The sequence below is a fragment of the Arachis ipaensis genome, chromosome B2 (assembly GCF_059453495.1).
Source record: "Arachis ipaensis isolate K30076 ecotype BB chromosome B2, ASM5945349v1, whole genome shotgun sequence".
In the NCBI taxonomy this organism is placed as follows: Eukaryota; Viridiplantae; Streptophyta; class Magnoliopsida; order Fabales; family Fabaceae; genus Arachis; species Arachis ipaensis.
In genome coordinates, this window is record NC_142437.1 from 72,735,510 (window position 1) to 72,744,552 (window position 9,043).

General features: G+C 39.4%; 1 non-coding gene across 1 annotated transcript; it reads left to right on the forward strand.

Moving 5' to 3' along the window:
• Window positions 1–5,406: 5,406 nt before the first annotated feature.
• Window positions 5,407–5,514, forward strand: LOC148574373 (small nucleolar RNA R71). The gene has a single exon (XR_015905814.1). It is a non-coding gene; the product is annotated as a small nucleolar RNA R71 (small nucleolar RNA).
• The last annotated feature ends 3,529 nt before the right edge of the window (window positions 5,515–9,043 follow it).

Below are 9,043 nucleotides of genomic sequence, written 5' to 3' on the forward strand. Positions count from 1 at the left end.
TAGCCTAGGGTTTACATAAATAAGTAATTAATGCAGAAATCTTCTTCCGGGCCCACTTGGTGTGTGCTTGGGATGAGCATTGAAGCTTTCATGTGTAGAGACTTTTCTTGGAGTTAAACGCCAGCTTTTGTGCCAGTTTGGGCGTTTAACTCCAGCTTTTGTGCCAGTTCTGGCGTTTTGACGCCAGAATTCTTGAGCTGACTTGGAACGCCGGTTTGGGCCATCAAATCTCGGGCAAAGTATGAACTATTATATATTGCTGGAAAGCCCAGGATGTCTACTTTCCAACGCAATTAAGAGCGCACCAATTAGGCTTCTGTAGCTCCAGAAAATCCACTTTGAATGCAGGGAGGTCAGAATCCAACAGCATCTGCAGTCCTTTTTCAGCCTCTGAATCAGATTTTTGCTCAGGTCCCTCAATTTCAACCAGAAAATACCTGAAATCACAGAAAAATACACAAACTCATAGTAAAGTCCAGAAATATGATTTTTAAATAAAAACTAATAAAAATATAATAAAAACTAACTAAAATATACTAAAAACATACTAAAAACAATGCCAAAAAGCGTATAAATTATCCGCTCATCACAACACCAAACTTAAATTGTTGCTTGTCCCCAAGCAACTGAAAATCATATAAGATAAAAAGAATAGAATGTACAATGAATTCCAAAAACATCTATGAAGATCAGTATTAATTAGATGAGAGGGGCTTTTAGCTTTTTGCTTCTGAACAGTTTTGGCATCTCACTTTATCCCTTGAAGTTCAAAATGATTGGCATCTATAGGAACTCAGAATCCAGATAGTGTTATTGATTCTCCTAGTTAAGTATATTGATTCTTGAACACAGCTACTTTATGAGTCTTGGCCGTGACCCAAAGCATTTTGTTTTCTAGTATTACCACCAGATACATAAATGCCACAGACACATAACAGGGTGAATCTTTTCAGATTGTGACTCAGCGTCGCTAGAGTCCCCAATTAGAGGTGTCCAGAGCTCTTAAGCACACTCTTTTTGCTTTTGGACCACGACTTTAACCGCTCAGTCTCAAGTTTTCACTTGACACCTTCACGCCACAAGCACATGGTTAGGGACAGCTTGGTTTAGCCGCTTAGGCCAGGATTCTATTCCTGTGGGCCCTCCTATCCACTGATGCTCAAAGCCTTGAATCCCTTTTTTATTTTACCCTTGCCTTTTGGTTTAAAGGGCTATTGGCTTTTTCTGCTTGCTTTTTCTTTCTCTCTTTTTTTTCGCATATATCCTTTTTTCTGCAAGCTTTTCACTGCTTTTTCTTGCTTCAAGAATCAATTTTATGATTTTTCAGATTATCAAATAACATTTCTCCTTTTCCATCATTCTTTCAAGAGCCAACAATTTTAACATTCATGAATCAACAGTATCAAAAATATGCACTGTTCAAGCATTCATTCAGAAAGACAAAAGTATTGCCACCACATCAAAGTAACTAAACTGTTATAAAATTCAAAATTCATGCACTTCTTTTTCTTTTTCAATTAAAAACATTTTTCATTTAAGAAAGGTGATGGATTCATTTTTATTGCTTTAAGGCATAGACACTTAGACACTAGTGATCATGTAATAAAGACACAAACATAAATAAACATAAAGCATAATTTTCGAAAAATAGAAAATAAAGAACAAAGAGATTAAAGAACGGGTCCACCTTAGTGATGGTGGCTTGTTCTTCCTCTTGAAGATCTTATGGAGTTCTTGAGCTCCTCAATGTCTCTTCCTTGCCTTTGTTGCTCCTCTCTCATGGTTCTTTGGTCTTCTCTAATTTCATCGAGGAGGATGGAATGCTCTTGGTGCTCCACCCTTAGTTGTCCCATGTTGGAGCTTAATTCTCCTAGGGAGGTGTTGATTTGCTCCCAATAGTTTTGTGGAGGAAAATGCATCCCTTGAGGCATCTCAGGGATTTCATAATGAGGAAATTCCTCATGCTCTTGGTGAGGTTCTCTTATTTACTCCATCCTTTTCTTAGTGATGGGCTTGTCCTCATCAATGAGAATGTCTCCCTCTATGTCAATTCCAACTGAATTACAGAGGTGACAAATGAGGTAAGGAAAGGCTAACCTTGCCACAGTAGAGGACTTGTCCACCACCTTGTAGAGTTCTTGGGATATAACCTCATGAACTTCTACTTCCTCTCTAATCATAATGCTATGAATCATGATGGCTCGGTCTATAGTAACTTCAGACCGGTTGCTAGTGGAAATGATTGAGCGTTGGATAAACTCCAACCATCCCCTAGCCACGGGCTTGAGGTCATGCCTTCTTAGTTGAACCAGCTTCCCTCTTGAATCTCTCTTCCATTGAGCGCCCTCTTCACAGATGTCTATGAGGGTCCAACATTTGATCAAAGTTGACCCTTCTAGTGTAGGGGTGTGCATCTCCTTGCATCATGGGCAAGTTGAATGCCAACCTTACATTTTCCGGACTAAAATCCAAGTATTTCCCTCGGACCATTGTAAGCCAATTCTTTGGGTCCGGGTTTACACTTTGATCATGGTTCTTTGTGATCTATGCATTGGCATAGAACTCTTGAACCATTAAGATTCCGACTTGTTGAATGGGGTTGGTGAGAACTTCCCAACCTCTTCTTCGAATCTCCAGATATTCGCCATTTTTGAGCTTAAAAGGGACCTCGAGGATCACCTTCTTCTTGGCCACAACTTCATAGAAGTGGTCTTGATGCACCCTTGAAAGGAATTTCTCCATCTCCCATGACTCGGAGGTGGAAGTTTTTGCCTTCCCTTTCCTCTTTCTAGAGGTTTCTCCGGTCTTTGGTGCCATAAATGGTTATCGAAAAACAAAAATCTTTAGCTTCTACCACACCAAACTTAGAAGGTTTGCTCGTCCTCGAGCAAAAGAAGAAAGAAGAGAGTAGAAGAAGAAGAAATAGAGGAGATGGAGGGGGCTTAGTGTTTCGGCCAAGGGGGAGAAGTAGTGTGTATGTTGTGTGAAAATGAAGGAGTAAAGATGGGTTTATATAGGAGTGGAGAGGGGGTATGGTTCGGCCATTATGGGTGGGTTTGGGTGGGAAAGTGGTTTGAATTTGAATGGTGAGGTAGGTGGGGTTTTATGAAGAATGGATGTGAGTGGTGAAGATAATGGTGGGATTTGATAGGTGAGGGGTTTTTGGGGAAGAGGTATTGAGGTGATTGGTGAATGGGTGAAGAAGAGAGAGGGAGAGGTGCGGTAGGTGGGGATCCTGTGGGGTCCACAGATCCTGAGGTGTCAAGGATATCTCATCCCTGCACCAAGTGGCGTGTAAAAACGCCCCTTTTTGCCAATCCTGGCGTTAAACGCCAGGCTGCTGCCCATTTCTGGCGTTTAACGCCAGCTTCTTGCCCATTCCTGGCGTTAAACGCCAGTCTGGTGCCCATTTCTGGCATTAAACGCCCAGAATGGTGCCAGACTGGGCGTTTAACGCCCATTCCGCTACCCTTACTGGCGTTTAAACGCCAGTAAGTTTCTCCTCCAGGGTGTTCTATTTTTAATACTGTTTTTCCTTCTGTTTTTGCTTTTTCAATTGTTTTTGTGACTTCACATGATCATCAACCTACAGAAAATATAAAATAACAAAAGAAAATAGAAATTTAACATAGAACAGTAAAGATTGGGTTGCATCCCAACAAGTGCTTCTTTAATGTCAATAGCTTGACCGTGGGCTCTCATGGAGCCTCACAGATGTTCAGAGCAATATTGGAACCTCCCAACACCAAACTTAGAGTTTGAATGTGGGGGTTCAACATCAAACTTAAAGTTTGGTTGTGGCCTCCCAACACCAAACTTAGAGTTTGACTGTGGGGGCTCTGTTTGACTCTGTATTAAGAGAAGCTTTTCATGCTTCCTCTCCATGGTTACAGAAGGAGATCCTTGAGCTTTAAACACAAGGGAGTCTTCATTCACTTGAATGATCAATTCTCCTCTGTCAACATCAATCACAGCTTTTGCTGTGGCTAGGAAGGGTCTGCCAAGGATGATGGATTCATCCATACACTTCCCAGTCTCTAGGATTATGAAATCAGCAGGGATGTAGTAGTCTTCAACCTTTACCAAGACATCCTCTGCAAGTCCATAAGCTTGTTTCCTTGAATTATCTGCCATCTCTAGTGAGATTCTTGCAGCTTGTACCTCAATGATCCCTAGCTTCTCCATTACAGAGAGAGGCATGAGGTTTATGCTTGACCCTAGGTCACACAGAGCTTTCTCAAAGGTCATGGTACCTATGGTACAAGGTATTGAGAATTTTTCAGGATCTTGTCTCTTCAGAGGTAATTTCTGCCTAGTTAAGTCATCCAGTTCTTTGATGAGCAATGGAGGTTCATCCTCCCAAGTCTCATTACCAAATAACTTGGCATTTAGTTTCATGATTGCTCCAAGGTACTTAGTAACTTGCTCGTCAGTAACATCTTCATCCTCTTCAGAGGAAGAATACTCATCAGAGCTCATGAATGGTAGAAGTAAATTCAATGGAATCTCTATGGTCTCTGCGTGAGCCTCAGATTCCCATGGTTCCTCATCAGGGAACTCCATGGAGGCCAGTGGACGTCCATTGAGGTCTTCCTCAGTGGAGATCACTGCCTCTTCCTCTTCTTCAGGTTCGGCCGTGTGGGTTGTGGTTATGGCCTTACACTCTCTTTTTGGATTCTCTTCTGTATTGCTTGGGAGAGTACTAGGAGGGAGTTCAGTAATTTTCTTACTCAGCTGACCCACTTGTGCCTCCAAATTTCTAATAGAGGACCTTGCTTCAGTCATGAAAATTTGAGTGGCTTTGATTAGATCAGAGATAATGGTTGCTAAGTCAGAGTGGCTTTGCTTAGAATTCTCTGTCTGTTGCTGAGAAGATGATGGAAATGGCTTGCTATTGCTAAACCTGTTTCTTCTACCATTATTGTTGTTAAAACCTTGTTGAGGTCTCTGTTGATCCTTCCATGAGAGATTTGGATAATTTCTCCATGAAGGATTATAGGTGTTTCCACAGGGTTCTCCCATGTAATTCACCTCTTCCATTGCTGGGTTCTCAGGATCATAAGCTTCTTCTTCAGAGGAAGCTTCCTTAGTACTACCTGTTGCTGCTTGCATTCCAGACAGACTCTGAGAAATCATATTGACTTGTTGGGTTAATATTTTATTCTGATCCAATATGGCATTCAGAGTATCAATCTCTAAAACTCCTTTCTTCTGAGTTATCCTATTATTCACAGAATTCCTTTCAGAAGTGTACATGAATTGGTTATTTACAACCATCTCAATGAGTTTCTGAGCTTCTGCAGGCATCTTCTTCAGATGAAGAGATCCTCCAGCAGAGCTGTCTAATGACATCTTGGATAGTTCAGACAGACCATCATAGAAGATTCCTATGATACTCCATTCTGAAAGCATGTCAGAAGGGCACCTTCTGATCAATTGCTTGTATCTTTCCCAAGCTTCATAGAGGGATTCACCTTCCTTCTGTCTGAAGGTTTGGACTTCCACTCTAAGCTTGCTCAATTTTTGAGGTGGAAAGAACTTTGCCAAGAAGGCATTGACTAGCTTTTCCCAAGAGTTCAGGCTTTCTTTAGGTTGTGAGTCCAACCATGTCCTAGCTCTATCTCTTACAGCAAAAGGGAAGAGCATAAGTCTGTAGACCTCAGGATCAACCCCATTGGTCTTGATAGTGTCACAGATTTGCAAGAATTCAGCTAAGAACTGATGAGGATCTTCCAATGGAAGTCCATAAAACTTGCAATTCTGTTGCATTAGAGAAACTAATTGAGGCTTAAGCTCAAAGTTGTTTGCTCCAATGGCAGGGATTGAGAGGCTTCTCCCATAGAAGTCGGGAGTAGGTGCAGTAAAGTCACCAAGCACCTTCCTTGCATTGTTGGCATTGTTGTTTTCGGCTGCCATGGCTTTTTCTTCTTTAAAAAGCTCTGTTAGGCCCTCTAGAGAGAATTGTGCTTTAGTTTCTCTTAACTTTCTCTTCAAGGTCTTTTCAGGTTCAGGATCAGCTTGAACAAGTATGCCTTTATCTTTGCTCCTACTCATATGAAAGAGAAGAGAACAAGAAAGTAGGGAATCCTCTATGTCACAGTATAGAGATTCCTTGAGGTGTCAGAGGAAAAGAAGAATAGAAGGAGGAGGTAGATAGAAGAGAATTCGAACTTATCAAGAGGGATAGAGTTCGAATTACACCTTGAGGAGGAGTGTTAGTCCCTTAAATAGAAGGGTGTGAGAAGAGGGGAAGAATTTTCGAAAATAAATTAAAAAGATTTTGAAATAATAAAAAGAAGTTTGAAAATTTGATTGAGATTTTCGAAAATTAAGATTAGGAAAGAAATTAAGTGATTTTTGAAAAAGATTTTGAAATTAAAAATCAAAAAGATATGATTGAGGGTTAATTTTGAAAAAGATGTGATTGAAAAGATATGATTGAGAAGATATGATTGAAAATCAATTTTAAAAAAGAAAGTTTAAAAATTAAAGTTGATTACTTGACTAACAAGAAATTAAAAGATATGATTCTTAAAATTTAAAATTTTATCCTTTCTTAATAGGCAAGTAACAACTTGAAAATTTTGAAGTAGATCATTAATTATAGCAAAGATTTTTGAAAATAATAAAAAATGGAAAGAAATTGATTTTGAAGAGATATGATTGAAAAGATTTGATTTTGAAAAATTATGAAAATTTGAAAAAGATTTGAATTAAATACAAAATCTTCCCTCTAGTGTCCTTCTGGCGTTAAACGCCCAGAATGGCATCCATTCTGGCGTTTAATGCCCAAAATCCTACCTTTTTGGGCGTTAAACGCCCAGCCAGGTACCCTGGCTGGCGTTTAAACGCCAGTTTTCCTTCTTCACTGGGCGTTTTGAATGCCCAGCTTTTTCTGTTTGATTCCTCTGCTGAATGTTCTGAATCTTCAATTCTCTGTATTATTGACTTGAAAAGACATAGTTTTGAGAATTTTTTTGAATTTTTCAATGATGAGAAACAATCAAAATACAACTAATCTTAGAAAACTCAAATCAAACAAACAATGCATGCAGGAGACCAAACTTAAAAATTTTCATATAAGAGACACTAACAAATTGAGAATGCATATGAGAAATAACAAAACACACAAAACAAGAGAATTTAAAGATCAGAGCAAAGAAATCATCAAGAACAACTTTGAAGATTAATGAAGAACATAATGCATGTAATTTTCAAAAATTATAGGTATGCAATTGACACCAAACTTAAAATTAGATACTTGACTCAAACAAGAAACATAAAATATTTTTGATTTTTATGATTTTATAAATTTTTTTGTGATTTTTCGAAAATTGAGTGGAAAAGAAAACAAAGGGGTTCAGAATTTTTAGTAAGAGTTCCAGGAATCATTGCAATGCTAGTCTAAGACTCCGGTCCAGGAATTAGACATGGCTTACTAGCCAGCCAAGCTTTCAATGAAAGCTCCGGTCCAAAACACTAGACATGGCCAATGGCCAGCCAAGCTTTAGCAGATCATTACTAACAACAGCAAAATTGATAGAAATCAACAAGCTCTTGTGATGATAAGTTGAAACCTCGGTCCAAAAATTTAGACATGGTTTCACAACCAGCCAGACTTCAACAGATCATCATGAAACTCTAGAATTCATTCTTAAAAACTCTGAAGAACAAAATAGAAAAAAAAAATTTTTAATTTTTCGAAAATAAAAATAAAATAAAATTACCTAATCTAAGCAACAAGATGAACCGTCAGTTGTCCAAACTTAAAAAATCCCCGGCAACGGCACTAAAAACTTGGTGCACGAAATTGTGATCATCAACAATGGCGCCAAAGGACTTGGAGCTCTTAAACGTGAATCACACTTTGTCACAATTCCGCACAACTAACCAGCAAGTGCACTGGGTCGTCCAAGTAATACCTTATGTGAGTAAGGGTCGATCCCATGGAGACTGTCGGCTTGAAGCAAGCTATGGTCATCTTGTAAATCTCAGTCAGGCGGATTCAGATGATGATGGAGAATTGATAATTAAAAGATAAATAAAACATAAAATAAAGATAGAGATACTTATGTAATTCTTTGGTTGGAATTTCAGATAAGCGTATAAAGATGCTTTGTTCCTCCTGAACCTCTGCTTTCCTATTGCCTTCTTCCAATCATTCATACTCCTTTCCATGGCAAGCTTTATATTGGGCATCACCGTTGTCAATGGCTACTTCCTGTCCTCTCAGTGAAAACGTTCCAAATGCGCTGTCACCGCACGACTAATCATCTGTCGGTTCTCGATCATGTTGGAATAGGATCCATTGATCCTTTTCGTCTGTCACACGCCCAACAATCGCGAGTTTGAAGCTCGTCACAGTCATCCCTTCCCAGATCCTACTCGAAATACCACAGACAAGGTTTAGACTTTCCGGATCTCAAGAATGACCGCCAATAATTGTAGCCTATACCACGAAGGTTCCAATCTTAGATTAGAAACCCAAGAGATACACATTCAAGTTTGTTTGCATGTAGAACGGAAGTAGTTGTCAGTCACGCGTTCATAGGTGAGAATGGTGATGAGTGTCACATAATCATCACATTCATCATGTTCTTAGGTGCGAATGAATATCTTGGAGAAGAAATAGACTTGAGTTGAATAGAAAAACAATAGTACTTGTATTAATTCATGAAGAACAGCAGAGCTCCACACCTTAATCTATGGTGTGTAGAAACTCCACCGTTGAAAATACAAAAGTGATAATGGAGGTCATTGGCTTTGGCCCCAGAGAGGGAACCAGAAGAACCAAGATGAAAATACAATAGTAAAAGGTCCTATTTATAGAGAACTAGTAGCCTAGGGTTTACAGAAATAAGTAATTAATACAGAAATCTTCTTCCGGGCCCACTTGGTGTGTGCTTGGGCTGAGCATTGAAGCTTTCATGTGTAGAGACTTTTCTTGGGGTTAAACGCCAGCTTTTGTGCCAGTTTGGGCGTTTAACTCCAGCTTTTGTGCCAGTTCTGGCGTTTTGACGCCAAAATTCTTGAGCTGACTTGG